The sequence below is a fragment of the Lampris incognitus genome, chromosome 9 (genome assembly GCF_029633865.1).
Source record: "Lampris incognitus isolate fLamInc1 chromosome 9, fLamInc1.hap2, whole genome shotgun sequence".
Lineage (NCBI taxonomy): Eukaryota > Metazoa > Chordata > Actinopteri > Lampriformes > Lampridae > Lampris > Lampris incognitus.
The window spans coordinates 1,199,461-1,224,460 of NC_079219.1; the positions used below are offsets into that span (position 1 = coordinate 1,199,461).

The 25,000-nt window shown below is 45.8% G+C and overlaps 1 protein-coding gene across 2 annotated transcripts in view; it reads left to right on the forward strand.

Annotated features, from left to right (window-relative positions):
* The window catches only part of pear1 (platelet endothelial aggregation receptor 1), a 142,028-nt gene that overhangs the window by 21 nt on the left and 117,007 nt on the right, over positions 1-25,000 (forward strand). For both annotated transcript variants that reach the window (XM_056286382.1, XM_056286383.1), the window contains exon 1: positions 1-126. This exon is cut by the window's left edge and continues 21 nt beyond it. The gene's annotated coding sequence lies outside the window, so the exon portion shown is untranslated. The remainder of the gene's footprint in view (positions 127-25,000) is intronic.

Below are 25,000 nucleotides of genomic sequence, written 5' to 3' on the forward strand. Positions count from 1 at the left end.
TTAGTTGCGTTACGCCGCTAAATGTTGACAGCGCGTCTTCACTGAAACTTGCAGGACGTCTTTTGTCTTCTTGCTTTGCAGCCCTCCTGTCCAGTTTGGGAACTATAGGAGTTGTTGATCTGCCAGGTGAGTTTTTACTGACACATGAAACGGTGTTTACGCTGCACACTGCACACATTCTGCTGGGTAAGACGCACACAAAAGCTGTACGAAGCTCCTTCTCTCTGACACGATGAGCTGGCTATGGGACTGCGTACCAATATATGGAATATTCTTTGTCCTGTGTGCTTTACTGTACTGTACTGTACTGTACTGTACTGTGCTTTACTGTGGTACTTATGTGTGTGTATTTGATATCCAGCTGTTTGCTGTTGTGTCTACCAAGTGTTGAATTATTATCTGTTGAACTACCGTACCATACCATACCATACCATACCATACCATACCATACCATACCATACCACACCATACCACACCATACCATACCACACCATACCATACCACACCATACCATACCAAACCATACCATACCACACCATACCACACCATACCATACCACACCATACCATACCACACCATACCATACCATACCATGCCATACCACACCAAACCATGCCATACCACACCATGCCATACCATACCACACCATACCATGCCATACCATACCACACCATACCATACCACACCATACCACACCATGCCATACCACACCATACCATACCATACCATACCACACCATGCCATACCACACCATGCCATACCATACCATACCACACCATACCATACCACACCATACCACACCATACCATACCACACCATACCATACCACACCATACCACACCATACCATACCATACCACACCATACCATACCATACCACACCATACCATACCACACCATACCATACCATACCATGCCATACCACACCAAACCATGCCATACCACACCATGCCATACCATACCATACCACACCATACCATGCCATACCATACCAAACCATGCCATACCACACCATACCATACCACGCCATACCATACCATACCATACCACACCATACCACACCATACCACACCATACCATGCCATACCATACCATACCACACCATACCATACCAATACCATACCATGCCATACCATACCACACCATGCCATACCATGCCATATCACACCACACCATACCATACCACACCATACCACGCCATACCTTACCATACCATACCATACCATAACAATACCTATACCATACCATACCAATACCATGCCATACCATACCAAACCATGCCATACCATACCATACCACATCATACCATAACAATACCTATACCATACCACACCATACCATACCAATACCACACCATACCATACCATACCAATACCACACCATACCATACCAATACAATACCATACCATGTCATACCATACCACACCAATACCATAACATACCATAACAATACCATACCACACCATACCAATACCAATACCATACCACACCACACCGTACTATAGCATAGTACACCACACCCTACCGTACAGTACCATACGATACCATACCATATGATACCATACCATACCATACCATACCATACCGTACCATACCCACACACACACACACACACACACAATCTGTTGATGATGTATTTCTCACAGGCTGTGCGGTGTTAGTGTTGTTGTTTTCCACTCACACATTTGGGAGTGGACATGACGTCAGTAATACAGGCCAAGTGCATCTCTTACTAAGTCCGAGCAGGCCATTGTGCACTTGCTCCACTTTCCCGATTGGGTTTTTGGCATCTTTGCCTGTCAGAAGTGAACCGATTCGGGCGCTATCTGTGACTCAGGAGGGCTGTGATCCTCTGGCAGGCCTCCATCATGGACTCTGCAGACTCATTACAGAGGAAGTCAGTGGGAGTAGTTCTGTTGTGTTCTCAGTGCTGGGCTCCTCGCCCATCTCCGCTGTGTTGTGGACTTTCATTAAGCACTTAATTCGAGCTCTTAAACGACTTGTGGCTCATGTCGTGGTCACCGAGGAGCTCTGACTCACTCCATGAAACGTGGCAGTGAAGTGGCGTCACTAATAGAACTGTGACAGCCTGTTTGTGAAGGTCTGAGTAAATGCTCATGTCCACTTCATGATGTCACGTTATTGGATGAAACAGTTGAGAGATGACGGGCTGTCTCTTTCTGCATCTGATGGATTGGACAAGCCCCGAGGTGTCATGTGTAGAGCAGGGGACAGCATGTGATATTGAATTATCTGTTTAAAATACCCCTGGCCATCAAGGGTCCTTTCGTTTATCTGTTCAAAATACTCCTGGCCATCAAGGGTCCTTTAGTTTATCTGTTTGAAATACCCCTGGCCATCAAGGGTCCTTTAGTTTATCTGTTTGAAATACCCCTGGCCATCAAGGGTCCTTTAGTTTTAGAAGTAATGGTGAACTGAGGCTGATCTTCTGCGATGGGCTCCGGACACACGTGGCCTCTTGTTGCAGAGTCACCGTCTGAGCGAGATCCTTGATTATTTTCAGGGTTGATCTGTGTACATTCATATCAGTCACCCAAGAATATGCAAAGTAAGAACATACAGTGGTCTGTCACTGTAGACATGAAAGTACTTAGTCCTCATGTCCAGATGTCATCTGTGATGTCCTTACCCACCAAGGAAGCGGTATGGAGTCAAATTGAGGCCATATAGAACTGCAGACAAAAAAAAATATTGCAAATGAGAGTGAAAGGCAATTTGCCCCATGAAACCCACGTATTGTAAACAAGAGAAAAGTATTGTCAACAAGAGGAAAGTATTGTCAACAAGAGGAAAGTATTGTCAACAAGAGGAAAGTATTGTCTACAAGAGGAAAGTATTGTCAACAAGAGGAAAGTACTGTCTATAAGAGGAAAGTATTGTCTATAAGAGGAAAGTATTGTCAACAAGAGGGAAGTATTGTCAACAAGAGGGAAGTATTGTCTATAAGAGGAAAGTATTGTCAACAAGAGGGAAGTATTGTCAACAAGAGGAAAGTATTGTCTATAAGAGGAAAGTATTGTCAACAAGAGGGAAGTATTGTCTACAAGAGGAAAGTATTGTCTATAAGAGGAAAGTATTGTCAACAAGAGGGAAGCATTGTCAACAAGAGGGAAGTATTGTCTATAAGAGGAAAGTATTGTCTATAAGAGGAAAGTATTGTCTATAAGAGGAAAGTATTGTCAACAAGAGGGAAGCATTGTCAACAAGAGGGAAGTATTGTCAACAAGAGGGAAGTATTGTCTATAAGAGGAAAGTATTGTCTATAAGAGGAAAGTATTGTCTACAAGAGGAAAGTATTGTCAACAAGAGGAAAGTATTGTCAACAAGAGGAAAGTATTGTCTACAAGAGGAAAGTATTGTCAACAAGAGGAAAGTACTGTCAACAAGAGGAAAGTACTGTCAACAAGAGGAAAGTATGTCAACAAGAGGGAAGTATTGTCAACAAGAGGGAAGTATTGTCAACAAGAGGAAAGTACTGTCGACAAGAGGAAAGTATTGTCAACAAGAGGAAAGTATTGTCAACAAGAGGAAAGTACTGTCAACAAGAGGAAAGTATTGTCTATAAGAGGAAAGTATTGTCAACAAGAGGAAAGTACTGTCAACAAGAGGAAAGTATTGTCTATAAGAGGAAAGTATTGTCAACAAGAGGAAAGTATTGTCAACAAGAGGAAAGTACTGTCAACAAGAGGAAAGTATTGTCTACAAGAGGAAAGTATTGTCAACAAGAGGAAAGTATTGTCTACAAGAGGAAAGTATTGTCAACAAGAGGAAAGTATTGTCTACAAGAGGAAAGTATTGTCAACAAGAGGAAAGTACTGTCTATAAGAGGAAAGTATTGTCTATAAGAGGAAAGTATTGTCAACAAGAGGAAAGTATTGTCAACAAGAGGAAAGTATTGTCTACAAGAGGAAAGTATTGTCAACAAGAGGAAAGTACTGTCTATAAGAGGAAAGTATTGTCTATAAGAGGAAAGTATTGTCAACAAGAGGGAAGTATTGTCAACAAGAGGGAAGTATTGTCTATAAGAGGAAAGTATTGTCAACAAGAGGGAAGTATTGTCAACAAGAGGAAAGTATTGTCAACAAGAGGAAAGTATTGTCAACAAGAGGAAAGTATTGTCAACAAGAGGGAAGTATTGTCTACAAAAGGAAAGTATTGTCTATAAGAGGAAAGTATTGTCAACAAGAGGGAAGCATTGTCAACAAGAGGGAAGTATTGTCTATAAGAGGAAAGTATTGTCTATAAGAGGAAAGTATTGTCTATAAGAGGAAAGTATTGTCAACAAGAGGGAAGCATTGTCAACAAGAGGGAAGCATTGTCAACAAGAGGAAAGTATTGTCAACAAGAGGGAAGCATTGTCAACAAGAGGGAAGCATTGTCAACAAGAGGGAAGTATTGTCTATAAGAGGAAAGTATTGTCTATAAGAGGAAAGTATTGTCTATAAGAGGAAAGTACTGTCAACAAGAGGGAAGCATTGTCAACAAGAGGGAAGCATTGTCAACAAGAGGGAAGTATTGTCAACAAGAGGGAAGTATTGTCTATAAGAGGAAAGTATTGTCAACAAGAGGGAAGTATTGTCAACAAGAGGAAAGTACTGTCAACAAGAGGGAAGTATTGTCAACAAGAGGAAAGTATTGTCAACAAGAGGAAAGTACTGTCAACAAGAGGAAAGTACTGTCAACAAGAGGAAAGTATTGTCAACAAGAGGGAAGTATTGTCAACAAGAGGGAAGTATTGTCAACAAGAGGAAAGTACTGTCAACAAGAGGAAAGTATTGTCTACAAGAGGAAAGTATTGTCAACAAGAGGAAAGTACTGTCAACAAGAGGAAAGTATTGTCTACAAGAGGAAAGTATTGTCAACAAGAGGAAAGTACTGTCAACAAGAGGAAAGTATTGTCTATAAGAGGAAAGTATTGTCAACAAGAGGGAAGTATTGTCAACAAGAGGGAAGTATTGTCAACAAGAGGAAAGTACTGTCAACAAGAGGAAAGTATTGTCTACAAGAGGAAAGTATTGTCAACAAGAGGAAAGTATTGTCTATAAGAGGAAAGTATTGTCAACAAGAGGAAAGTATTGTCAACAAGAGGAAAGTACTGTCAACAAGAGGAAAGTATTGTCTACAAGAGGAAAGTATTGTCAACAAGAGGAAAGTATTGTCAACAAGAGGAAAGTACTGTCAACAAGAGGGAAGTATTGTCAACAAGAGGAAAGTATTGTCAACAAGAGGAAAGTACTGTCAACAAGAGGAAAGTACTGTCAACAAGAGGAAAGTACTGTCAACAAGAGGGAAGTATTGTCAACAAGAGGAAAGTATTGTCAACAAGAGGAAAGTACTGTCAACAAGAGGAAAGTATTGTCTACAAGAGGAAAGTATTGTCAACAAGAGGAAAGTATTGTCTATAAGAGGAAAGTATTGTCTACAAGAGGAAAGTATTGTCAACAAGAGGAAAGTATTGTCAACAAGAGGAAAGTACTTGATGCGGCTTATTTGGTGTTTGCAGAAGTGCATGATTCGGGGCCCTTTTGTTGCGTTTGTGATACATTCTTCTTCTTCTTCGCGTTTCACTTTATGCCCTCCTTTTTTTGAGCGGGTGGGGGGGAGGGGAGGGAGGGAGGGGGCTACTTCTCCACATGACATCAGGCCTGAAAAAGCCAGCCGGATAAACATCGCAACGTTTTAAAACCCGCCCTGAGATATGCAGGGTTTGGTACCTCGTCTCACACAACTAAAAACACAACGGGGCTGTGGAGCTGCAGGCAGGCACGTGCACACACATTCTGAGGGGCTGTTGCTCGAACCTGAAAAAAGGGCACACCCCCCCCCACGATTTTAGGGGTCACCCATCAGCATGTACCTGGGTGGTGTAAGATATGGTTATTTAACTAACCACAAACCAATGTTCCGTGTGTAAATTGATTGAAATCGTACAGATTAACGAAATAAAAGAAACTACACACCCTGTGTGTGTGTGTGTGTGTGTGTGTGTGTGTCTGTGTGTGATTGGAGATTGTTGTAAACTACGTGGTGTTGCGTCTTGAGCTTAACAGCGGCGTCCGCTGCAAGGAGACATGTCGCTGCGTGGTCATCAGCGTTTCAACATAGCGCCACACGCCTCCTTCAGCTTGTTGCCCCGGACAGCACGCGCCTCCTTCAGCTTCTCGCTCCGGACAGCACGCGCCTCCTTCAGCTTGTCGCCCCGGACAGCACGCGCCTCCTTCAGCTTCTCACGCCTCCTTCAGCTTGTTGCCCCGGACAGCACACGCCTCCTTCAGCTTCTTGCCCCGGACAGCACGCGCCTCCTTCAGCTTGTCGCCCCGGACAGCACACGCCTCCTTCAGCTTGTCGCCCCGGACAGCACACGCCTCCTTCAGCTTGTCGCCCCTGACAGCACACGCCTCCTTCAGCTTGTTGCCCCGGACAGGACACGCCTCCTTCAGCTTGTTGCCCCGGACAGGACACGCCTCCTTCAGCTTGTCGCCCCGGACAGCACGCGCCTCCTTCAGCTTGTCGCCCCGGACAGCACGCGCCTCCTTCAGCTTCTCGCCCCGGACAGCACGCGCCTCCTTCAGCTCGTTGCCCCGGACAGCACGCGCCTCCTTCAGCTCGTTGCCCCGGACAGCACGCGCCGGAGAGCAGGCCAACTGGAAATATGTATCAATCCAACAAAAGTAAAAACCACAATATTCCCAAGTCAAGCATGAACTGCTTCAACTCAGATGGCTGGGCTGGTATTGTACGCATCGTGTAAAGTACACATTTAAAAGCAGATTTTGCAAATTTGCATGATTGTAAATTAATATACTCCACTGTGTCATCCAAAACGAAGTATTTGATTGTACTCCCATCACATATCTCCGTGAATGAAAACATGAATGGATTACAACCCTACACATCAGTGTGTGCGAACTTCCCAGGGGCGAAATGCTGCCAGTCCCGTTCCGTCCTGTTCACGTGGCATCAATAAGCGCGGGTCACACACACGTGACCGATGTGCGTACGAGTTGGAGAAGAAGAATGTAAGGCGCGTGTTGAAGTTTGGGGGATCCTCACACAGTAGCCCCATCAATAGCAGGGCTATAACCTCACCATATGACTTGTGTAGGGGGATCATGAGCAGTTTCCCTGGGGGCTCTCCTACCAGTCCAAGTAGTCCAGCCCGCAAACCCCATCTGTGGCTGTCCAAGAACCTCCCCCGAACCCCCACAACGACGAACCCGCACAACGACGAACCCCCACAACGGTGAACCCGCACAACGACGAACCCGCACAACGATGAACCCGCACAACGACGGACCCCCACAACGGTGAACCCCCACAACGGTGAACCCGCACAACGACGAACCCCCACAACGATGAACCCCCACAACGATGAACCCCCACAACGATGAACCCGCACAACGATGAACCATTTATATTTCAAATGACCGAGAATCCTCCTCAGACTCGCGCAGCTGGACTCCGTCTTATAAAGAACCGTTGGTTGTTGTACAGGGAGGGCTGCAGACCACCACACGCCTCCTCCCACACATGTGGAGTCACCAGCCGCTCCTTTTCACCTGACAGTGAGGAGTTTCACCAGGGGGATGTAGCGCGTGGGAGGATCACGCTATTCCCCCCCAGTTCCCCCTCCCCCGCAAACAGGCGCGCCGACCGACCAGAGGAGGCGCTAGTGCAGCGACCAGGACACATACCCACATCCGGCTTCCCACCCGCAGACTCAGTCAACTCAGGCCCGGCGCCAGGATGAATTTAACGAGGGGGCAGTTAAAAATGGCGAGGGGGCAAATCTTTTTATATAGTACAACAGTAGGTTATCACCCTGTTATGCCTAGGTTTACTGAAATCCATTGATTTAATCATGCAATAGCATCTGCTGAGAGGCTAAATAACAACATCAGGCTACTGTTTCAAAATCAAATAATTTATTTCACAACCAGTAACCATAAAACGTAACCTTAGGGGGGTAAAACTACAACTGTGAGCTCACGCCCCCTTGTGGCGCCGGGCCCGGGCCAACTGTGTCTGCAGGGACGGGTGTAACACAAGGACTTGAACCGGCGATCCCCGTGTTGGTAGGCAACAGAATAGACTGCCACGCTACCCGGACGCCCGTCCTTGTTGAGATAAACCAGGTCTCATAAGACTTGGTTATCAAAAGGATGACATGCGCAGACTGAGTCCTGTGCATCTGAGATCCATTTTGAGTTAATATAGTTCTCTTTTGAACATTTCTTACACAACCGTCCTGTTTCCTTCCTCCTTGGTGATATTCCACGACAATACAACTTCAGTCCACTGGTGAACGCTGCTCGGAAGGCCATAAGGTTGGTCGTTTGGCCCATTGTTTGTAAGTTATGAATGAAAGATTGGGAGGCAAGTAGGGCCTGGCACCAGAGAATCCATAAAACCAACGTGTCTGATGGATTTCTGCAGTTAGTCTCTGCCAACCAGTCTGTACAGCATTTCCCCTCCCATCTGGTCTGCCAGCCGGACTCTCCAGAAACCCGCTGCGCAGACCTGCAACTTGTCTACCCCCCCCCAGCCCCCCCCCAAAACAACAACAACAAACCCGTAGACCTCTTATTCCTGGCATTACACTCATCCTGTTTGAAGAGACGCTCACATGTCGAGCACAAACATGAACACAAGGAGCGAATGAAGCGATATGCACCGAGAGTCAAACAACTCCCAGACCCCATCCCACCCCAATATGCACCGAGAGTCAAACAACTCCCAGACCGCATCCCAACCCAATATGCACCGAGAGTCAAACAACTCCCAGACCGCATCCCACCCCAATATGCACCGAGAGTCAAACAACTCCCATACCCCATCCCAACCCAATAGGCACCGAGAGTCAAACAACTCCCAGACCGCATCCCACCCCAATATGCACCGAGAGTCAAACAACTCCCAGACCGCATCCCAACCCAATATGCACCGAGAGTCAAACAACTCCCAGACCCCATCCCACCCCAATATGCACCGAGAGTCAAACAACTCCCAGACCGCATCCCAACCCAATATGCACCGAGAGTCAAACAACTCCCAGACCCCATCCCAACCCAATATGCACCGAGAGTCAAACAACTCCCAGACCCCATCCCACCCCAATATGCACCGAGAGTCGAACAACTCCCAGACCCCATCCCACCCCAATATGCACCGAGAGTCAAACAACTCCCAGACCGCATCCCAACCCAATATGCACCGAGAGTCAAACAACTCCCAGACCCCATCCCACCCCAATATGCACCGAGAGTCAAACAACTCCCAGACCGCATCCCAACCCAATATGCACCGAGAGTCAAACAACTCCCAGACCCCATCCCACCCCAATATGCACCGAGAGTCAAACAACTCCCAGACCCCATCCCACCCCAATATGCACCGAGAGTCAAACAACTCCCAGACCGCATCCCAACCCAATATGCACCGAGAGTCAAACAACTCCCAGACCCCATCCCAACCCAATATGCACCGAGAGTCAAACAACTCCCAGACCCCATCCCACCCCAATATGCACCGAGAGTCGAACAACTCCCAGACCCCATCCCACCCCAATATGCACCGAGAGTCAAACAACTCCCAGACCCCATCCCACCCCAATATGCACCGAGAGTCAAACAACTCCCAGACCGCATCCCAACCCAATATGCACCGAGAGTCAAACAACTCCCAGACCCCATCCCACCCCAATATGCACCGAGAGTCGAACAACTCCCAGACCGCATCCCAACCCAATAGGCACCGAGAGTCAAACAAGTCCCAGACCGCATCCCAACCCAATAGGCACCGAGAGTCAAACAAGTCCCAGACCGCATCCCAACCCAATAGGCACCGAGAGTCAAACAAGTCCCAGACCGCATCCCAACCCAATATGCACCGAGAGTCAAACAAGTCCCAGACCGCATCCCAACCCAATAGGCACCGAGAGTCGAACAAGTCCCAGACCGCATCCCAACCCAATAGGCACCGAGAGTCAAACAAGTCCCAGACCGCATCCCAACCCAATATGCACCGAGAGTCAAACAAGTCCCAGACCGCATCCCAACCCAATATGCACCGAGAGTCGAACAACTCCCAGACCCCATCCCACCCCAATATGCACCGAGAGTCAAACAACTCCCAGACCCCATCCCACCCCAATATGCACCGAGAGTCAAACAACTCCCAGACCGCATCCCAACCCAATATGCACCGAGAGTCAAACAACTCCCAGACCCCATCCCACCCCAATATGCACCGAGAGTCAAACAACTCCCAGACCCCATCCCACCCCAATATGCACCGAGAGTCAAACAACTCCCAGACCGCATCCCAACCCAATATGCACCGAGAGTCAAACAACTCCCAGACCCCATCCCAACCCAATATGCACCGAGAGTCAAACAACTCCCAGACCCCATCCCACCCCAATATGCACCGAGAGTCGAACAACTCCCAGACCCCATCCCACCCCAATATGCACCGAGAGTCAAACAACTCCCAGACCCCATCCCACCCCAATATGCACCGAGAGTCAAACAACTCCCAGACCGCATCCCAACCCAATATGCACCGAGAGTCGAACAACTCCCAGACCCCATCCCACCCCAATATGCACCGAGAGTCGAACAACTCCCAGACCGCATCCCAACCCAATAGGCACCGAGAGTCAAACAAGTCCCAGACCGCATCCCAACCCATAGGCACCGAGAGTCAAACAAGTCCCAGACCGCATCCCAACCCAATATGCAGCGAGAGTCAAACAAGTCCCAGACCGCATCCCAACCCAATATGCACCGAGAGTCAAACAAGTCCCAGACCGCATCCCAACCCAATAGGCACCGAGAGTCGAACAAGTCCCAGACCGCATCCCAACCCAATAGGCACCGAGAGTCAAACAAGTCCCAGACCGCATCCCAACCCAATATGCACCGAGAGTCAAACAAGTCCCAGACCGCATCCCAACCCAATATGCACCGAGAGTCAAACAACTCCCAGACCGCATCCCACCAACCATGCAAATGAACCTTTCAGTGCCGAGCCACGCACAAGGCTAGCAGGTGGCTAGCGGCCGAGACAGAAACATGTCGTGCAAAACAGGTGCGTTACTCTTTAAAGCAGGCACGTAGCCAGGTAGGTGGTTTTCGTGTCTGAACCCCCCCCCCCGAAACCCCACGGCCCGTCTGAAATGGCACCAATAATTATTTAGTTATCGTTTTGATTATTTGTCACCGCCCCTCTAGCCTACTCATACACTGCATCTATTGTGACTGACAGGCGTTAAACCTGTCAGTTAATTTGTTTCCAAACATGATGTATCTTATTGGTCTGTTTCGTAAAACAAATAAAATCACAGGATTTTGATTGGCTCAGGGGTCTGACGAGTCAGCTAAGCAACCTGCCACTGGTTATGCTAGCTAAATGGTCGATCTATAGTTTGCTTTTCAAAAGCAATGGAGCCGCCGAAAGCTACCTGTAAACCAGGCAGGAGCAGTAAAGTTAATATTCGTAAAATCAGTGATTTTTTTATTTCAACGTGTCCCGACTCAAAAAAGAAAAACAAGAACATTACAGATGATCTGGTCACTAAGGTTACCGATTTCCCGGAGCAAGTGTTAGCCGACCCACTGCCCTCCTCCTCGGAAACGGAGCCAGAGTTAGCAGACCCGCCCGCCGTCCTCTACCCCGGAAACGTTTTCACACGACTTTGTGGATTATATTGGTGGGAAAATATCAGACGAACAGAGAAGAGAAATGTACTCACTGGACTGGACGGCCAATATCGGACAAACATTCCCTACAAAACTAGGAGGTAAACTACCTTTCCAACGTCATGGGATTGACCAGTTTAGCTGGCTAGTGTACTCAACAAGGTCCGACGGTTGTTTCTGTAAGCACTGTGTTGCGTTTGCAGTCGAGCATGTGGGCAAGGGAGGGCACAGACAAGCTGGCAAGCTAATTAATGTCCACTTCTCAGACTGGAAACATGCTTTAGAGACGTCCAAAGACCATGCACAAAAGGCATATCACAAGGATGCATGTTTGAAAGCGGACAATTTCCAAATGCTTCTCAACAATAAAATGGATGCAATTTCACTGAGGCTAGATTCTGAGAGAAAAAAGCGAGTCCAAGAAAACAGAGAAAAACTCAAAAGCATCATTGCAACGTTGATTTTTTGCGGTCGCCACGAACTCGCCCTGAGGGGTGATATTGATTCAGGACCAGTGACATTGAATGAGCCAACTCACAATGACGGAAATTGCAGGGCTTTACTCAGGTTTAGGGCGACATCTGGCGACACAGTACTGTTACAACACTTGAGTAAATGTGCCGCAAACGCTAGCTACTGCAGTCCTGATGTGCAAAATGAAATAATCAGCATAATTGGAGATGTGATAACAAACAAACTGGTGCAGAAAGTAAACTCTGCGCAGTGTTTCGCTGTGTTGGCAGATGAAATGAAAGATGTTTCAGGGCGGGAGCAGCTTTCTGTCTGTGTCAGATACGTGAACCAGCATGACAGCCAATATAGCATCAGAGAGGAGTTTTTGTCCTTTGTTGATATCGAGAAGTTAACCGGGGAGGCAATCGCCAATTCACTCGAAAGTCAGTTGACAAATGCAGGCGTGAATTTACAGTTTTTACGTGGCCAGGGATACGACGGCGCATCTGCCATGAGTGGCCGTTTAAATGGTGCCCAAGCTAAAATCAAAGAGAAGCACAAGCAAGCGGTTTATGTGCACTGTGCCAGCCACAGTTTGAATTTGGTCCTAAACAAGTGCTGCACTGTACAAATGGTGCGAAATTGCTTTGGAATTGTCTCGGAAATCTGCACTTTTTTCCATGATTCGGCTTTGCGGTCTGCATGCAGTCTGCGACACGAGACGGAGCGTCTTTTACCCCACTGCAAGAAAACGCGACTGACGAAGTTGTGTGAAACGAGATGGGTCGAACGCCACGACGCAATATTTACATTCAACGAGCTTTTAGACCCTGTGCGATCCAGCCTGCAGAAAATCAGTGAAACCTTCACAGGAGACACATCTGTCAAAGCCACTCAGCTCTTTAATTCAATTGACAATGCAGAACTCATGCTGTCCATGAATGTGAGTGAGAAGATGCTTGCAAAAACCTACCACCTGTCCACCTTCCTTCAGAAGGAAAATTGTGACTTGCTGAGTTGCGTTTCAGCTGCTGATGCTGTTATTAAGCAGGTAGATGAGATGAGGGCTAACTCTGAGATGGAGTTCAGGCAGATTTTCCTCTTCCCAAGCAGCCAAGTATGGGGTTGAATTTCGACCACGAAGAGGCATGGACTGCAATGAGGATCCATTGAAGGCCTGTGAAAATCACTACCGGCAAAAGCTTTTCGTAGTCATGCTTGACTTTTATTCATCACAGATGAAGGAACGCTTCAGCAAACACAGAAATGTGATCTCCAACCTCTGCTCCTTACTGCCATCTAAGGTCAGCATGCTGAACGACAGCTCAGCTCAAGCGCTCTCCAACCTGTATCCTGATGAAGTGTCCCCGCATCTGGAAGTTGTAAAGTCAGAAATTGACACCTGGCGGAATAAATGGAAAGATGCAACTTATGTTCCACAAAATGGTTGAGGCATTAAATGCCTGTAACAGTGAGTTGTTTCCAAGCATCTTCAAGCTTCTCCGCGTTTTGACCACGCTTCCTGTCACCAGCGCCCATGTCGAGAGAAGTTTTTCCCGTCTGGGAAGGATCAAGGACAAAATGCGCAGTACAATGACGGAAAGACGGCTTAATGGACTGACATTGCTCTCGGACCACAGAGACATTGTGGTGACGCCGGAAGAGGTACTGGACATCTTTTTCAGACAAAAAAGACGATTGGACCTGCTTTTATAAGGTGAGACCCACTTTTATTTATTAATTCATTGATGATTATCTATGGGCCATTAATACGTTGACATTTACCGTACGGTTGGGTATTAGGCTATAGTGTATAGTGTGGGAATTTTATTTACCGGAGGCTTTCAGCAGTGTTGCCCGACCCCCCCCCCCCCCCAAATATGTTTCTGGCTACGGGCCTGCTTTAAAGAATCAATCTGAAATGTTCATTTTGTATTAAAAAGGCCATATCTGACGCCCTTCCCGCTGGCATCGTCGTAACAACAGCCATGCTCCCTGCTAGCCTTCCGTATGTGTATGTATGCTACTTTTTATGGGCGGGGTTCGTCCTTCCCGCCAAATATTCAGACATAACCGCGCCCGCACAGGAAATGCGTTGCCTGCCATAAAAGGAAAAGAAGAAGAAGCAGAAGGAATAATAATAAGAAGAAGAACAACAACAACAACAACAATAATAATAATAATAATAGTAATAAGTAAGCCATGGGCGCTAATATTCAAAACTAAATATTATCCGGTGGTTAGGCTTCATTAAATGTTGGCTATGAATTGACATCTTGCTCAGTATGACACCGTTGATCCGGGTACTTTCTCCCACACACACACACACACACTTGCTTGCTTGCTGGTTGGTTGTCCATGGTGCCCGATGATGACCATCTTCTTCTATTTGTGGGTCCTTTGAGGACTCAGATAGCAGAAGATACCTGCGCAGAGATGGTTTTTAAAGTGGCATGGGGGGTGGGGCACTTGTCCCAACGCCACATGACTTGATTGTAGAGGAGATGGTTCCGATGGCAAGGGGGATCCCTAGACGACCGGCACCTCCACACAACTGCAGGGGGCTGCCGGAAATCCAGTTTTTCGGAAACCGCCTCGAAGCGTGCCGCCACAGCTTGCTTTTCTGTTGGGGTAAGCTCCCTTAGCCTTATGTCTTCCAGACTCACCCACAAGGCAGCGGGGCAGTGGTTGATAGGTGCCAGGGCCTGCACACCATATCTCTGGGGCCCACTGCTGCTCCGAGATCCCCTGCCAAGTTAGCCTGGGGCCGCAAGACCCCAGTTACCACGTGTGGCCACGGGGAGGCCTGGCAGGAGTCTTGGTGAAGGAGAGGCTATGTACTGGCAAGGGAAGGCTTACACGCTAGCATGCTTCCCTATTCACCACAGAGGCTAGCCAGCGGCAGCAAGCTAAGGGCAGGAGTCTTGGTGAAGGAGAGGCTATGTACTGGCAAGGGAAGGCTTACACACTAGCATGCTTCCCTATTCGCCACAGAGGCTAGCCAGCGGCATCAAGCTAAGGGCAGGAGTCTTGGTGAAGGAGAGGCTATGTACTGGCAAGGGAAGGCTTACACGCTAGCATGCTTCCCTATTCGCCACAGAGGCTAGCCAGCGGCAGCAAGCTAAGGGCAGGAGTCTTGGTGAAGGAGAGGCTATGTACTGGCAAGGGAAGGCTTACACGCTAGCATGCTTCCCTATTCACCACAGAGGCTAGCCAGCGGCAGCAAGCTAAGGGCAGGAGTCTTGGTGAAGGAGAGGCTATGTACTGGCAAGGGAAGGCTTACACACTAGCATGCTTCCCTATTCGCCACAGAGGCTAGCCAGCGGCATCAAGCTAAGGGCAGGAGTCTTGGTGAAGGAGAGGCTATGTACTGGCAAGGGAAGGCTTACACGCTAGCATGCTTCCCTATTCGCCACAGAGGCTAGCCAGCGGCAGCAAGCTAAGGGCAGGAGTCTTGGTGAAGGAGAGGCTATGTACTGGCAAGGGAAGGCTTACACGCTAGCATGCTTCCCTATTCACCACAGAGGCTAGCCAGCGGCAGCAAGCTAAGGGCAGGAGTCTTGGTGAAGGAGAGGCTATGTACTGGCAAGGGAAGGCTTACACGCTAGCATGCTTCCCTATTCGCCACAGAGGCTAGCCAGCGGCAGCAAGCTAAGGGCAGGAAGGACACAAGCGGGTTGGAAGAACACATGCACCTTCCCTCCAACTACACACTGCTGCACTAGACGCATCACAACACCCTGTGTGTATGTACACACACACACACCAGACACACACACACCACACGCACACACACACACACACACACACACACACACACACACACACACACACCGCTGTTGAAGTTTTCACGTGTATTCGTCATATGAGAGCCAAGTTCAGGCGTGTTGTCAGTGAAACGCTGGTGTTGCTGGCTCAACACAACACATTAAAGACAAACTTAATGGAGAACGCAGAGAAGGTGGGAAAAGGGGGAACAGTACAGAAAACAGCCGTCGCAGGATTATTTGATGGGTTAACTTGATGGATTGTTCACCCAAATCTGCTGCTGTGGAAAACTGTGCCCTGCTCATGAACGCTCTGTGCAGGTTCAGGGTCGAGCTAGTTTGGCATGGAAGTCCTGGATTTGCGGTATGAAAAGACTGTGATCATCATATGATGAACAAACATCCAAAACTGAAGAAATTAAGGGCAACCACTTTAAAGTCAACTTGTGCATTTGTTTTGTCAGTAGCTGTGTGCTGTTACTGACACACTGTATTGTACTGAGTAATACAAAGGTGACAGCAACATGGTCGAAGAATGACCAATCAGAGTCGAGTCACGTGTTCCTGTAGCAAACCCTCCCTTGTCTTGTACGCACCAGGCAGCTGCCCTTCCCGTGTTGCAGTCATCTTTGCGTTGCCGATTTACGGCCTGTTTGGGGTCTGGTGAGTGGTAGTGTGTGTTTGGATTGGAGATGACACAACCACAGACATGAGGCAGAGGTAGAAACAGAATAATAGGAACTGAGGTGAGCGTAGCGAAGACTTGACTGATGCTAATTTGGTGCAAGACCTGCCCGAACGTTTCCGCTGGCAGACGTGTGTTGTATATGTGTGTGTTTTGTTACACCATGGCACAGCCTCAGCAGTTTGTGTTGTATATGTGTGTGTTTTGTTACACCATGGCACAGCCTCAGCAGTTTGTGTTGTATATGTGTGTGTTTTGTTACACCATGGCACAGCCTCAGCAGTTTGTGTTGTATATGTGTGTGTTTTGTTACACCATGGCACAGCCTCAGCAGTTTGTGTTGTATATGTGTGTGTTTTGTTACACCATGGCACAGCCTCAGCAGTTTGTGTTGTATATGTGTGTGTTTTGTTACACCATGGCACAGCCTCAGCAGTTTGTGTTGTATATGTGTGTGTTTTGTTACACCATGGCACAGCCTCAGCAGTTTGTGTTGTATATGTGTGTGTTTTGTTACACCATGGCACAGCCTCAGCAGTTTGTGTTGTATATGTGTGTGTTTTGTTACACCATGGCACAGCCTCAGCAGTTTGTGTTGTATATGTGTGTGTTTTGTTACACCATGGCACAGCCTCAGCAGTTTGTGTTGTATATGTGTGTGTTTTGTTACACCATGGCACAGCCTCAGCAGTTTGTGTTGTATATGTGTGTGTTTTGTTACACCATGGCACAGCCTCAGCAGTTTGTGTTGTATATGTGTGTGTTTTGTTACACCATGGCACAGCCTCAGCAGTTTGTGTTGTATATGTGTGTGTTTTGTTACACCATGGCACAGCCTCAGCAGTTTGTGTTGTATATGTGTGTGTTTTGTTACACCATGGCACAGCCTCAGCAGTTTGTGTTGTATATGTGTGTGTTTTGTTACACCATGGCACAGCCTCAGCAGTTTGTGTTGTATATGTGTGTGTTTTGTTACACCATGGCACAGCCTCAGCAGTTTGTGTTGTATATGTGTGTGTTTTGTTACACCATGGCACAGCCTCAGCAGTTTGTGTTGTATATGTGTGTGTTTTGTTACACCATGGCACAGCCTCAGCAGTTTGTGTTGTATATGTGTGTGTTTTGTTACACCATGGCACAGCCTCAGCAGTTTGTGTTGTATATGTGTGTGTTTTGTTACACCATGGCACAGCCTCAGCAGTTTGTGTTGTATATGTGTGTGTTTTGTTACACCATGGCACAGCCTCAGCAGTTTGTGTTGTATATGTGTGTGTTTTGTTACACCATGGCACAGCCTCAGCAGTTTGTGTTGTATATGTGTGTGTTTTGTTACACCATGGCACAGCCTCAGCAGTTTGTATTGTATATGTGTGTGTTTTGTTACACCATGGCACAGCCTCAGCAGTTTGTATTGTATATGTGTGTGTTTTGTTACACCATGGCACAGCCTCAGCAGTTTGTATTGTATATGTGTGTGTTTTGTTACACCATGGCACAGCCTCAGCAGTTTGTATTGTATATGTGTGTGTTTTGTTACACCATGGCACAGCCTCAGCAGTTTGTCTGCAGATACTCTTGAGAAAGTCACAACTTCTCAAGACAAGTGTAAACCCCACAGCCACACAGCACAGTAAGTGTGTTATTGGAGTGAGATCACAGCTTTAGGTAGATGTTTGTGTTATCTGTCGTAGTAGATTACTGTAGAGGCGCTATAGTAAATACTGTAGAGTCTATAGTAAAGACTATAGTAAATACTGTAGAGGCTCTATAGTAAAGACTATAGTAAATACTGTAGAGTCCATAGTAAAGACTATAGTAAATACTGTAGAGTCTATAGTAAAGACTATAGTAAATACTGTAGAGTCTATAGTAAAGACTATAGTAAATACTGTAGAGTCTATAGTAAAGACTATAGTAAATACTGTAGAGGCTCTATAGTAAAGACTATAGTAAATACTGTAGAGTCCATAGTAAAGACTATAGTAAATACTGTAGAGTCTATAGTAAAGACTATAGTAAATACTGTAGAGTCTATAGTAAAGACTATAGTAAATACTGTAGAGTCTATAGTAAAGACTATAGTAAATACTGTAGAGTCTATAGTAAAGACTATAGTAAATACTGTAGAGGCTCTATAGTAAAGACTATAGTAAATACTGTAGAGGCGCTATAGTAAAGACTATAGTAAATACTGTAGAGGCGCTATAGTAAAGACTATAGTAAATACTGTAGAGTCTATAGTAAAGACTATAGTAAATACTGTAGAGTCTATAGTAAAGACTATAGTAAATACTGTAGAGGCTCTATAGTAAAGACTATAGTAAATACTGTAGAGGCGCTATAGTAAAGACTATAGTAAATACTGTAGAGGCGCTATAGTAAAGACTATAGTAAATACTGTAGAGGCTCTATAGTAAAGACTATAGTAAATACTGTAGAGTCCATAGTAAAGACTATAGTAAATACTGTAGAGTCTATAGTAAAGACTATAGTAAATACTGTAGAGTCTATAGTAAAGACTATAGTAAATACTGTAGAGGCTCTATAGTAAAGACTATAGTAAATACTGTAGAGGCGCTATAGTAAAGACTATAGTAAATACTGTAGAGGCGCTATAGTAAAGACTATAGTAAATACTGTAGAGTCTATAGTAAAGACTATAGTAAATACTGTAGAGTCTATAGTAAAGACTATAGTAAATACTGTAGAGGCTCTATAGTAAAGACTATAGTAAATACTGTAGAGGCGCTATAGTAAAGACTATAGTAAATACTGTAGAGTCTATAGTAAAGACTATAGTAAATACTGTAGAGTCTATAGTAAAGACTATAGTAAATACTGTAGAGGCTCTATAGTAAAGACTATAGTAAATACTGTAGAGTCTATAGTAAAGACTATAGTAAATACTGTAGAGGCTCTATAGTAAAGACTATAGTAAATACTGTAGAGTCTATAGTAAAGACTATAGTAAATACTGTAGAGTCTATAGTAAAGACTATAGTAAATACTGTAGAGTCCATAGTAAAGACTATAGTAAATACTGTAGAGTCTATAGTAAAGACTATAATAAATACTGTAGAGTCTATAGTAAAGACTATAATAAATACTGTAGAGTCTATAGTAAAGACTATAGTAAATACTGTAGAGTCTATAGTAAAGACTATAATAAATACTGTAGAGTCTATAGTAAAGACTATAGTAGATACTGTAGAGGCTCTATAGTAAAGACTATAGTAAATACTGTAGAGGCGCTATAGTAAAGACTATAGTAAATACTGTAGAGGCGCTATAGTAAAGACTATAGTAAATACTGTAGAGGCTCTATAGTAAAGACTATAGTAAATACTGTAGAGTCTATAGTAAAGACTATAGTAAATACTGTAGAGTCTATAGTAAAGACTATAGTAAATACTGTAGAGGCTCTATAGTAAAGACTATAGTAAATACTGTAGTCCATAGTAAAGACTATAGTAAATACTGTAGTCTATAGTAAAGACTATAGTATATACTGTAGAGGCTCTATAGTAAAGACTATAGTAAATACTGTAGAGTCTATAGTAAAGACTATAGTAAATACTGTAGAGTCTATAGTAAAGACTATAGTAAATACTGTAGAGGCTCTATAGTAAAGACTATAGTAAATACTGTAGAGTCTATAGTAAAGACTATAGTAAATACTGTAGAGGCTCTATAGTAAAGACTATAGTAAATACTGTAGAGGCTCTATAGTAAAGACTATAGTAAATACTGTAGTCTATAGTAAAGACTATAGTAAATACTGTAGAGTCTATAGTAAAGACTATAGTAAATACTGTAGAGTCCATAGTAACGACTAAAGTAAATACTGTAGAGTCTATAGTAAAGACTATAGTAAATACTGTAGAGTCTATAGTAAAGACTATAGTAAATACTGTAGAGTCTCTATAGTAAAGACTATAGTAAATACTGTAGAGGCTCTATAGTAAAGACTATAGTAAATACTGTAGAGTCTATAGTAAAGACTATAGTAAATACTGTAGAGTCTATAGTAAAGACTATAGTAAATACTGTAGAGTCTATAGTAAAGACTATAGTAAATACTGTAGAGTCTATAGTAAAGACTATAGTAAATACTGTAGAGTCTCTATAGTAAAGACTATAGTAAATACTGTAGAGGCGCTATAGTAAAGACTATAGTAAATACTGTAGAGGCTCTATAGTAAAGACTATAGTAAATACTGTAGAGTCTATAGTAAAGACTATAGTAAATACTGTAGAGTCTATAGTAAAGACTATAGTAAATGCTGTAGAGGCTCTATAGTAAAGACTATAGTAAATACTGTAGTCTATAGTAAAGACTATAGTAAATACTGTAGAGTCTATAGTAAAGACTATAGTAAATACTGTAGAGTCCATAGTAACGACTAAAGTAAATACTGTAGAGTCTATAGTAAAGACTATAGTAAATACTGTAGAGTCCATAGTAACGACTAAAGGTGCTTGAATGCAAGTTTTTGCCATGTTCTGTGGTGTAAACTGTTAGGAGTAGCTACTCATCCGACAATCTGACGTTTCTACGCTGATGATGATGATGATGATGATGATGATGATGATGATGATTTCATTATCAATGTCAGATGGACCAAAACACAGTCTTTGACTTGTGCCCAGACGTTTATTTTTAGATGCTGAAAAGGATCTGTGTTAAAAAGGCAAAAGAGGAAGAGGGCATTCAGCATAAGGTGACATGGCCGTGTTGTCCTCCCGCAGGCTTGTATAAGTCTCTCTCCTCCATATGCTCCACAGCCGTGCACATAATTTAGAACAGATTCGGCTGCAGCCTTGCAACTTGTGGGTTGTTTTTTTGTTGAGGGGGTGGGGGTCATTTTCTCTTCCCTGGCTGCATAGCATTTACAGTTACAATAGGCACTGGCTCAAATAACCAATCAAAAAAAGTTGGAGGTTGGGGGTTTGGAGCTGAAATAGTAGAAGGAGGAGTCAGACTGAGTGGATAGAGCGACCACAGACTAGTTATACTTGTGTGAGGGTCTTTTGCTGGCGTGGCTAATGTTGTTGGTTGGTGGGTGGCGTTTTGGGGGTGGTGGGTGGAGCAGCAATGGCGACATTGTTCATTAAGATTTTGGGGGCCTGCATTGGTGTCTACTGTGTGTGTGGTTGTGGTGTATCTGTGCAAGAGGACTGGAACCAAGTGAAACCTGAGATGTGAAATTAGAGGAAATGTAGCTCCACATTCACAGCCCAGAGGGCTTCTGGCTGTTTTTTCTTCATCTGTGTGATGAAAATGTTGTTGTTGTTGCATATTTTACTCCAGCTGCACAAAACATTTGTCTTTTTTTCAGCAATGACATAAAATGTCATGTGTTGACCATGCAAAATGGGAATTGTGCATGTGAAAAACAAATGGCCTGTATGTCATGCTTGGCTCTGTGAGGACATGAACTGCTGTAGCTCTATTTGATGTTTTTCTTGAGCCCAAAGCCAGATCCATTCCACCAGCTGTGTTGAGCTGTGACTCTTCGAGTCGACCAAAAAGTTTCCATCGCTCAGGTCACGACTGAAAGACAAAGCTCGGGTGCAAAGCCAAGCAAAGGCACCGAAAACGAGGGAGTATCACTCATCAGCATCCTCATTACTCAAAGCAGTTGAGTAAAAAAAGAGCAGAGAGAGGCTCGTGGAGTCTCTGTCAGAACCGGGGGGGGGGGGGCTGTGACATCAGTACGCCAGCGGTAATACTTTTCCTGTGGCTCATCACACTGGATGGTATTTCCATTTCATGTGTGTTTACTTGTCAGAGGAAGAGAGTCCGTTGGGATGCAGACCTGCGACTACATGCAAGATGTTTCCTATCAGCTTCCTATCGTTTGTCCTCCAGCTCGTTCCCCCGCCGTGCCGCAACAATGAGCCAGAGAGAAAGAGAAGAATGTGGACCAGAGGGACTGAAGGGAATCTGGGAGAAAAGGTTGTTTTTTTACACGCTGACGACGTGTTCACACCAGAGAGGGAACCTGTGCACACACACAACCGGGTTGAGACTCGTCTGTCTCTGCAGGTTCGTCCTGTGTGAGATTAAGAGGTGGAGGCACAGACGATAATTGACCATGAAGTTGTGGTCAATAAAAAAAGAGGTCGGATCAGATGGTTAAACGGAGGTTCTGCAAAAGTGCTGAAGTGATTATCCTGAATTTCCCGGGTTTTGGCGGATCTGGAATCATGTGGCGGTCACAGTAGTTTGTTTTCCTACAACAAATCCCAGAGTGCTGTTCGAGACAGACGTGCCCCTGAGCCTGCACAGAGCCTCCATGGACAGCTCACAATTTTCCATCTTGGCAAATGTTGTTGTAATGCCAACAAGATCATCCAGCAGCAGCAGCAGCATGTGAGGAAGAAGACTGAGCTACAGCGCCACCCAGCACAGTAATGCCGAGCAAAACACCGAGGCAACATCAAACATGTGATCTGATGAAACCTCATCAAGTGTCGTTGCACATGCAAGGACACTTGATGAGGTTTATAGACAAAACTAAACGTTGTGCATCACGTCCACTTTCCTATGTCAAGGCCTTTTGCTTGCTCTTCTGCACTCGTCATGCAAGTTCCTCTGCCTCCTCTGTTCATTCTGCAGCAGACGTGACACGTTTCCTTACTGGGTGTCATGACTGGCCGGGCCTGGCAGACCCCACAGGCCCTACTGACAACCCGCACAGACAGGAGCGGTGACGCAACGCAAATACACAACCCTGACACGCCGGCTGGCCAGTGGAGAGAGGAAGGTGTCGAATAGGGCACGTGTAAAATAAGAAAGTCATTATGGATTACATCTTCAGGGCTCCATCTGAACTTGCTGTTATCAGCACTGAAGTTGTTGAAAAACCAACTGGGAAATTTCCAAACTGGAAAAAATGTTTCAAATTTATCATCTGCTCTACGAAAACAGATAATCTCATATCTGAGGAGGCCGGCCAGTCGTAATGTCATATCTGAGGAGGCCGGCCAGTCGTAATGTCATATCTGAGGAGGCCAGCCAGTCGTAATGTCATATCTGAGGAGGCCGGCCAGTCGTAATGTCATATCTGAGGAGGCCGGCCAGTCGTAATGTCATATCTGAGGAGGCCGGCCAGTCGTAATGTCATATCTGAGGAGGCCGGCCAGTCGTAATGTCATATCTGAGGAGGCCGGCCAGTCGTAATGTCATATCTGAGGAGGCCGGCCAGTCGTAATGTCATATCTGAGGAGGCCGGCCAGTCGTAATGTCATATCTGAGGAGGCCGGCCAGTCGTAATGTCATATCTGAGGAGGCCGGCCAGTCGTAATGTCATATCTGAGGAGGCCGGCCAGTCGTAATATCATATCTGAGGAGGCCGGCCAGTCGTAATGTCATATCTGAGGAGGCCGGCCAGTCGTAATGTCATATCCGAGGGGGCCGGCCAGTCGTAATGTCATATCCGAGGAGGCCGGTCAGTCGTAATGTCATATCCGAGGAGGCCGGCCAGTCGTAATGTCATATCCGAGGAGGCCGGCCAGTCGTAATGTCATATCCGAGGAGGCCGGCCAGTCGTAATGTCATATCCGAGGGGGCCGGAGGCCGGCCAGTCGTAATGTCATATCTGAGGGGGCCGGCCAGTCGTAATGTCATATCTGAGGGGGCCGGCCAGTCGTAATGTCATATCTGAGGAGGCCGGCCAGTCGTAATGTCATATCTGAGGGGGCCGGCCAGTCGTAATGTCATATCTGAGGAGGCCGGCCAGTCGTAATGTCATATCTGAGGGGGCCGGCCAGTCGTAATGTCATATCTGAGGAGGCCGGCCAGTCGTAATGTCATATCTGAGGAGGCCGGCCAGTCGTAATGTCATATCTGAGGAGGCCGGCCAGTCGTAATGTCATATCTGAGGAGGCCGGCCAGTCGTAATGTCATATCTGAGGAGGCCGGCCAGTCGTAATGTCATATCTGAGGGGGCCGGCCAGTCGTAATGTCATATCTGAGGAGGCCGGCCAGTCGTAATGTCATATCTGAGGGGGCCGGCCAGTCGTAATGTCATATCTGAGGAGGCCGGCCAGTCGTAATGTCATATCTGAGGGGGCCGGCCAGTCGTAATGTCATATCTGAGGGGGCCGGCCAGTCGTAATGTCATATCTGAGGAGGCCGGCCAGTCGTAATGTCATATCTGAGGAGGCCGGCCAGTCGTAATGTCATATCTGAGGAGGCCGGCCAGTCGTAATGTCATATCTGAGGAGGCCGGCCAGTCGTAATGTCATATCTGAGGAGGCCGGCCAGTCGTAATGTCATATCTGAGGGGGCCGGCCAGTCGTAATGTCATATCTGAGGAGGCCGGCCAGTCAGGGTTCACACTCCTCGGTTGAAGGCAGTCGTGCTGC